This window comes from Arachis ipaensis, chromosome B1 (assembly GCF_059453495.1).
Source record: "Arachis ipaensis isolate K30076 ecotype BB chromosome B1, ASM5945349v1, whole genome shotgun sequence".
Classification (NCBI taxonomy): Eukaryota; Viridiplantae; Streptophyta; class Magnoliopsida; order Fabales; family Fabaceae; genus Arachis; species Arachis ipaensis.
Window position 1 is genome coordinate 124135666 of NC_142436.1, and position 8839 is coordinate 124144504.

Sequence of the window (8839 nt, forward strand, 5' to 3'; positions counted from 1 at the left end):
AATATCTTCTTATCTTTTTCAAAAATTTGATTTCAAAATATCTTTTCTAACTTCCTAACTTCTTATCTTTTCAAAATTGGTTTTCAAAATTTGTTTCAACTAACTAACTAACTTTTTGTTTGTTTCTTAACTTTTTCAAAACTACCTAACTAACTCTCTCTCTCTAATTTTCGAAATTATCTTCCCTCTTTTTCAAAAATTTCTTTTTATTAACTAATTATTCTTATTTTTATTTTTGATTTTAAAAAAAATTTCGAAAAATACTAACACTTTTCAAAAACCATTTTCGAAAATCACTAACTCTTTTTCAAAAATATTTTTCGAAAATTCTCCCTCTCCCATCTTATTCTATTTATTTATTCATTTACTAACATCTCATCTCACATCTCAACCATCCTCACAGTTGTGTTTCTTCCATTATATTACATTCTTTGTCTACCCCTCTTCTTCTACTCACATAGGGATCCCTATACTGTGGTATAAAGGATCCATATTATTATTATTATTATTCCTGTGCCCTCTTCTTTGTCATATGAGCAGGAGCAAGGACAAGAATATTCTTGTTGAAGCAGATCCAGAACCTGAAAGGACTCTGAAGAGAAAATTAAGAGAAGCTAAATTACAACAATCAAGAAATAACCTTTCAGAAATTTTCGAACAGGAAGAGGAGATGGCAGCCGAAAATAATAATAATGTAAGGAAGATGCTTGGTGACTTTACTGCACCTAATTCCAATTTACATGGAAGAAGCATCTCCATTCCTGCCATTGGAGCAAATAACTTTGAGCTGAAACCTCAATTAGTCTCTCTGATGCAGCAGAACTGCAAGTTTCATGGACTTCCATCTGAAGATCCTTTTCAGTTCTTAACTGAATTCTTGCAGATATGTGATACTTTTAAGACTAATGGAGTAGATCCTGAAGTCTACAGGCTCATGCTTTTCCCTTTTGCTGTAAGAGACAGAGCTAGATTATGGTTGGATTCTCAACCCAAAGACAGCCTGAACTCTTGGGATAAGCTGGTCACGGCTTTCTTAGCCAAGTACTTTCCTCCTCAAAAGCTGAGCAAGCTTAGAGCTGATGTTCAAACCTTCAGACAGAAAGAAGGTGAATCCCTCTATGAAGCTTGGGAAAGATACAAACAGTTGACCAAAAAGTGTCCTTCTGACATGCTTTCAGAATGGACCATCCTAGATATATTCTATGATGGTTTATCTGAGCTATCAAAGATGTCACTGGACACTTCTGCAGGTGGATCCATTCACCTAAAGAAAACGCCTGCAGAAGCTCAAGAACTCATTGACATGGTTGCTAATAACCAGTTCATGTACACTTCTGAAAGGAATCCTGTGAGTAATGGGACGCCTATGAAGAAGGGAGTTCTTGAAGTTGATACTCTGAATGCCATATTGGCTCAGAATAAAATATTGACTCAGCAAGTCAATATGATCTCTCAGAGTCTGTATAGAATGCAAGCTGCATCCAACAGTACTCAAGGGGCATCTTCTGAAGAAGAAGCTTATGATCCTGAAAACCTTGCAATAGCTGAGGTAAATTACTTAGGTGAACCTTATGGAAACACCTATAACTCATCATGGAGAAATCATCCAAATTTCTCATGGAAGGATCAAAAGCCTCAACAAGGCTTTAATAATGGTGGAAGAAACAGGTTTAACAGTAATAAATCTTTTTCATCATCCACTCAGCAACAGACAGAGAACTCTGAACAAAATGCTTCTAATTTAGCAAATCTAGTCTCTGATCTGTCCAAGGCCACTGTGAGTTTCATGAATGAAACAAGGTCTTCCATTAGAAATTTGGAAGCACAAGTGGGCCAGCTGAGTAAAAGGATCACTGAAATCCCTCCTAGTACTCTCCCAAGCAATACAGAAGAGAATCCAAAAGGAGAGTGCAAGGCCATTGACATAAGCAAAATGGCCGAACCCAATGAGGGAGAGGAGGACGTGAATCCCAAGGAGGAAGACCTCCTGGGACGTCTAGTGACCAATAAGGAGCTTCCCTCTGAGGAACCAAAGGAATCTGAGACTCATCTAGAGACCATAGAGATTCCATTGAACCTCCTTATGCCCTTCATGAGCTCTGATGAGTATTCCTCTTCTGAAGAGAATGAGGATGTTACTGAAGAGCAAACTGCCAAGTTCCTTGGTGCAATCATGAAGCTAAATGCCAAATTATTTGGCATTGATACTTGGGAAGTTGAACCTCCCTTGTTCATCAATGAACTAAGTGATCTGGATCAACTGACATTGTCTCAGAAGAGACAGGATCCTGGAAAGTTCATAATACATTGTACCATAGGCACCATGATCTTTAAGGCTCTGTGTGACCTTGGTTCAGGAATAAACCTCATGCCCCTCTCTGTAATAGAGAAACTGGGAATCTATGGGGTGCAAGCTGCTAAAATCTCATTAGAGATGGCAGACAGTTCAAGAAAACATGCTTATGGACAAGTAGAGGACGTGTTAGTAAAGGTTGAAGGCCTTTACATCCCTGCTGATTTCATAGTCCTGGATACTGGAAAGGAAGAGGATGAATCCATCATCCTAGGAAGACCTTTCCTGGCCACAGCAAGAGCTGTGATTGATGTTGACAGAGGTGAAATAGTCCTTCAATGGAATGAGGACTCCCTTGTGTTTAAAACTCAAGGATCTCCCTCTGCAACCATGGAGAGGAAGCAGAAAAAGCTTCTCTCAAAGCAGAGTCAACCCAAGCCCCCACAGTCAAACTCTAAGTTTGGTGTTGGGAGGCCACAACCAAACTCTAAGTTTGGTGTTAAACGCCCATATCCAAACTCTAAGTTTGGTGTTGGAGAGTCTCAACAAAGCTCTGCACATCTGTGAGGCTCCATGAGAGCCCACTGTCAAGCTATTGACATTAAAGAAGCGCTTGTTGGGAGGCAACCCAATTTTTATTTATCTAACTATATTTTTCTTAGTTATATGTCTTTGTAGGTTCATGATCATGTGGAGTCACAAAATAAATATAAAAATTGAAAACGGAATCAAAAACAGCAGAAGAAAAATCACACCCTGGAGGAGCATCTGTCTGGCGTTCAGCGCCAGAACAGAGCATGGTTCTGGCGCTGAACGCCCAAAATGGGCAGCTTCTGGGCGCTGAACGCCAAAACAGGCATGGTTCTGGCGTTCAACGCCAGAAATGGCACACAAATGGGCGTTGAATGCCCAAAATGGCCACCAACCTGGCGCTAAACGCCCAGAGTTGTGTTTAAAGGCATTTTTACATGCCTAATTGGTGCAGGGATGTAAATGCCTTGACACCTCAAGATCTGTGGACCCCACAGGATCATCTCAGGATCTGTGGACCCACAGGATCATCTCAGGATCTGTGAATCTCACAGGATCCCCCCCCACCTCACCCTCTATCTCTCCATTCATGACCATCCCTTCTGTTTTCCATCCACCACTCACATCTATACACACATCCCTCCATCTCCTCCATATCTTCTTCTTCTTCTATTCCTTCTTCTTTTGCTCAAGGGCGAGCAACATTCTAAGTTTGGTGTGGTAAAAGCATAAGCTTTTTGTTTTTCCATTACCATTGATGGTACCTAAACCTCTAAAAGAGGGGAAGGGAAGACAAAGGCTTCCACCTCCGAGTCATGGGAGATGGAAAGATTCATCTCAAGGGTCTATAGCTCAGTGGTAGAACATGTGGCTGCAAATCAAGAGATCCCTGAGATACCTCAGGGGAGGCACTTCCCTCCACATAAATATTAGGAGCAAATCAACACCCCCCTAGGAGAATTAAGTTCCAACATGGGACAATTAAGGGTGGAACATCAAAAGCACTCCATCATCCTTCATGAAATAAGAGAAGATCAAAAAGCAATGAGGGAGGAGCAACAAAGACAAGGAAGAGACATAGAAGAGCTCAAGGACATCTTTGGTTCCTCAAGAAGGAAACGCCACCATCACTAAGGTGGATTCATTCCTTGTTCTTATTTCTTCTGTTTTTCGTTTTCTATGTTATGTGCTTATCTATGTTTGTGTCTTCATTACATGATCATTAGTAGTTAGTAACTATGCCTTAAAGTTATGAATGTCCTATGAATCCATCACCTCTCTTAAATAAAAAATGTTTTAATTCAAAAGAACAAGAAGTACATGAGTTTCAAATTTATCCTTGAACTTAGTTTGATTATATTAATGTGGTGACAATGCTTCCTGTTTTCTGAATTTATGCTTGAACAGTGCATATATCTTTTGAAGTTGTTGTTTAAGAATGTTAAATATGTTGGCTCTTGAAAGAATGATGACTAGGAGACATGTTATTTGATAATCTGAAAAATCATGAAAATGATTCTTGAAGCAAGAAAAAGCAGCAAAGAACAAAGCTTGCAGAAAAAAAAAATAGGCGAAAAAAAAATTAATAGAAAGAAAAGCAAGCAGAAAAAGCCAAAAGCTCTTAAAACCAAGAGGCAAGAGCAAAAAGCCAATAACCCTTAAAACCAAAAGGCAAGGTCAATAAAAAGGATCCCAAGGCTTTGAGCATCAGTGGATAGGAGGGCCTAAAGGAATAAAATCCTGGTCTAAGCGGCTAAACCAAGCTGTCCCTAACCATGTGCTTGTGGCGTGAAGGTGTCAAGTGAAAACTTGGGACTGAGCGGTTAAAGTCAAGGTCCAAAGCAAAAAAAGAGTGTGCTTAAGAACCCTGGACACCTCTAATTGGGGACTTTAGCAAAGCTGAGTCACAATCTGAAAAGGTTCACCCAATTATGTGTCTGTGGCATTTATGTATCCGGTGGTAATACTGGAAAATAAAGTGCTTAGGGCCACGGCCAAGACTCATAAAGAAGTTGTGTTCAAGAATCATCATACTGAACTAGGAGAATCAATAACACTATCTGAACTCTGAGTTCCTATAGATGCCAATCATTCTGAACCTCAATGGATAAAGTGAGATGCCAAAACTATTCAAGAGGCAAAAAGCTATAAGTCCCGCTCATATGATTGAAGCTCTGTTTCATTGATAGTTTGGAATTTATAGTATATTCTCTTCTTTTTATCCTATTTGATTTTCAGTTGCTTGGGGACAAGCAACAATTTAAGTTTGGTGTTGTGATGAGCGGATAATTTATACGCTTTTTGACATTGTTTTTAGTATGTTTTTAGTAGGATCTAGTTACTTTTAGGGATGTTTTCATTAGTTTTTATGTTAAATTCACATTTCTGGACTTTACTATGAGTTTTTGTGTTTTTCTGTGATTTCAGGTATTTTCTGGCTGAAATTGAGGGACTTGAGCAAAAATCAGATTCAGAGGTTGAAGAAGGACTGCTGATGTTGTTGGATTCTGACCTCCCTGCACTCAAAGTGGATTTTCTGGAGCTACAGAACTCAAAATGGCGCGCTTCCAATTGCGTTGGAAAGTAGACATACAGGGCTTTCCAGCAATGTATAATAGTCCATATTTTGGCCAAGAATAGATGACGTAAACTGGCGTTCAACACCAGCTTTCTACCCAAATCTAGCGTCCAGCGCCAGAAAAGAAGCCAGAACCAGAGTTGAACGCCCAAACTGGCACAAAAGCTGGCGTTCAACTCCAAGAAGGACCTCTACACGTGCAACACTAAAGCCCAGCCCAAGCACACACCAAGTGGGCCCCGGAAGTGGATTTATGCATCAATTACTTACTCATGTAAACCCTAGTAGCTAGTTTATTATAAATAGGACCTTTTACTATTGTATTTAAAATCTTTGGTCTCAGTTTTAATCCATTGTTCATCTTAGGAGACTATTGATCATGTTTTAGGGGGCTGGCCATCTCGGCCATGCCTGGACCGTCACTTATGTATTTTCAACGGTAGAGTTTCTACACTCCATAGATTAAGGTGTGGAGCTCTGCTGTTCCTCAAAGATTAATGCAAAGTACTACTGTTTTCTATTCAATTCATCTTATTTCGCTTCTAAGATATCCATTCGCACCCAAGAACGTGATGAAGGTGATGATTATGTGTGACGCTCATCACCATTCTCCCCTATGAACACGTGCCTGACAAACACTTCCGTTCTACATGAAATAAGCTAGAATGAATATCTCTTAGATCTCCTAACCAGAATCTTCGTGGCGTAAGCTAGAATGATGGCGGCATTCAAGAGAATCCGGAAAGTCTAAACCTTGTCTGTGGTATTCCGAGTAGGATTCAATGATTGAATGACTGTGACGAGCTTCAAACTCGCGAGTGCTGGGCGTTAGTGACAGACGCAAAAGGAGGGTGAATCCTATTCCAGCATGATCGAGAACCGACAGATGATTAGCCGTGCTGTGACAGAGCATGTGAGCATATTTTTCACTGAGAGGAGGGGATGTAGCCACTGACAACGGTGATGCCCTTGCATAAAGCCAGCCATGGAAAGGAGTAAGACTGATTGGATGAAGATAGCAGGAAAGCAGAGGTTCAGAGGAACGAAAGCATCTCCATTCGCTTATCTGAAATTCTCACCAATGAATTACATAAGTATTTCTATCCCTATTTTATTATATTAAATTCGAAAACACCATTATCAATTTATATCTGCCTAACTGAGATTTGCAAGGTGACCATAGCTTGCTTCATACCAACAATCTCCGTGGGATTCGACCCTTACTCACGTAAGGTATTACTTGGACGACCCAGTGCACTTGCTGGTTAGTTGTATCGAAGTTGTGAACCATGGTATTGACACCATGTTCTTGGCGCCATTGCCAGGGAAAGAAAGAGCCATGAATTTTACATCATTAAAGTGTAATCACGATTACGCGTACCAAGTTGCTCACATTGCCAGGGATTGTTCGAGCCTGGACATCACAATTTCGTGCACCATTGCCCTGACGCTAGGTGACGCGGTCGCGTGATCCACGCGGACGTGTCGCAGTGACGAAAAACCAGCGTGACAGATTTCGCAACCAGCGATTTCTGGGCTGTTTCTGACCCAGTTTTCGGCCCAGAAAGCACAGATTAGAGGCTATAAAGTGGGGAAATGCATCCATTCATAAACACAAGCTTTCACATTCACAATATTAGGATTTTGATATAGTTTTTAGAGAGAGAGGTTCTCTCCTCTCTCTTAGGATTAGGATTTAGGATTTCTTTTAGTTTTAGGAGTGCCTCTCAATCCCAGGTTCAATGTTCTTTAAATTTATATTTATCTCTTACTTTCAGATACTTTAATGCTTATATTAGTTATGTTGCCTATTTGGCTTATGCTACATTCATGTTATAATTTTCTAAATTAATATTAATTGAGGTATTTCAGATTTATGATTGTTCTTTCTTCTATTTATTATATAAATAATTTGCATTTTTCTCTTTTGGCTTTGGTTGAGTCATTGGAGACACTTGAGTTATCAAACTCATTGTTGATTGAAAATTGGAATTCTTCAAGAATTAATTCGGGTTCCAATAACTCTAACTTTTCCCAAGGAAAGACTAGGACTTTTTTTGAGGAATCAAAATTAATTCATCCACTTAACTTACCTTCATAGTTAAAGGTTAACAAAGTGGGAGAAAAATCCAATTCTCATCATAATTGATAAAGATAACCAGGATAGGACTTCCAGTTCTTCATACCTTGCCAAGAGATTTTATTATTGTTAATTTATTTTACTTGTTATTTAAATATACCTGTGCCCATTGCCTAAACTCCAAAACCCCAATTTACAAACTCATAACCAATAATAAGAACATACCTCCCTGCAATTCCTTGAGAAGACGACCCGATGTTTAAATACTCGGTTATCAATTTTAAAGGGGTTTGTTACTTGTGACAACCAAAACATTTGTACGAAGGGATTTCTATTGGTTTAGAGACTATATCTACAACGCGACTGTTTTTATAAAATTCTTTACTGGCAAAAATCCCAACGTCAACGGGCTCTGCAGCATCTCTTGGATGAGGCTTCTATTGTTGCCCCCTGGTTTGGTGCTGGCTAATTTTGAGAGTACATCAGCTCGAGCATTCTATTCTCGGGGTATGTGACGGACCTTATATTTCCCGAGTTGTCCGAGCTGTTCCTTGGTTTTGTCCAAGTACTTTTTCATGGTGGGATCCTTGACTTGGTAACTCCTTGCTATTTGTGAAGTGACCACCTGTGAGTCACTGAAGATGATAAGCTTTTGAGCTCTAACCTCCTTAGCCAGCTTCAAACCAGCTAGTAGCGCCTCATACTCAGCTTGGCTGTTTGAGGCAGGGAACCCGAATTTGAGGGAAAGTTCAATTTGGGTTCCCTGGTTGCTTTCAATTATCACACCCGTGCCACTTCTAGTTTTGTTTGAGGAACCGTCTACATAGAGATTTCATTCTGTAGGAATTTTCGGGATGTCTGTAAATTCTGCAATGAAGTCGGCCAAATATTGCGATTTGATGGCTGTCCTAGGTTCATATTGAAGGTTGAATTCGGACAACTCGACTGCCCATTGTAAGATTCTTCCTGCTAAATCTGTTTTCTGCAGAATGCCTTTTATGGGCTGGTTGGTCCGAACCTTGATAATGTGGTTTTGTAAATATGGACGAAGTCGCCGAGATGTTAATATGAGAGCATAGGCGAATTTTTCTATTTTTTGGTAGTTCAGTTCGGATCCTTGTAGTGCTTTACTGATGAAGTATATAGGTTGTTGCCCACTGTCATCTTTTCGGACCAGTGCTGAGGCTACTGCCCAACTTCCTACTGCGAGGTACAATACAAGTGGTTCTCCTTCCTGTAGCCGAGTTAGGATAGGTGGTTGTCCCAGGAATCTTTTGAAATTTTGGAAGGCCTGCTCGCACTCCGTTGTCCATTCGAACCTCTTTCCCTTCCTTAGAGTGATGTAGAAGGGTAGAGA

At 40.0% G+C, this 8839-nt stretch overlaps 1 non-coding gene across 1 annotated transcript; it reads right to left on the minus strand.

Annotated features, from left to right (window-relative positions):
* Positions 1-1066: 1066 nt before the first annotated feature.
* LOC148578230 (small nucleolar RNA R71) lies at positions 1067-1174 on the minus strand. The gene has a single exon (XR_015903320.1). It is a non-coding gene; the product is annotated as a small nucleolar RNA R71 (small nucleolar RNA).
* Positions 1175-8839: the final 7665 nt, after the last annotated feature.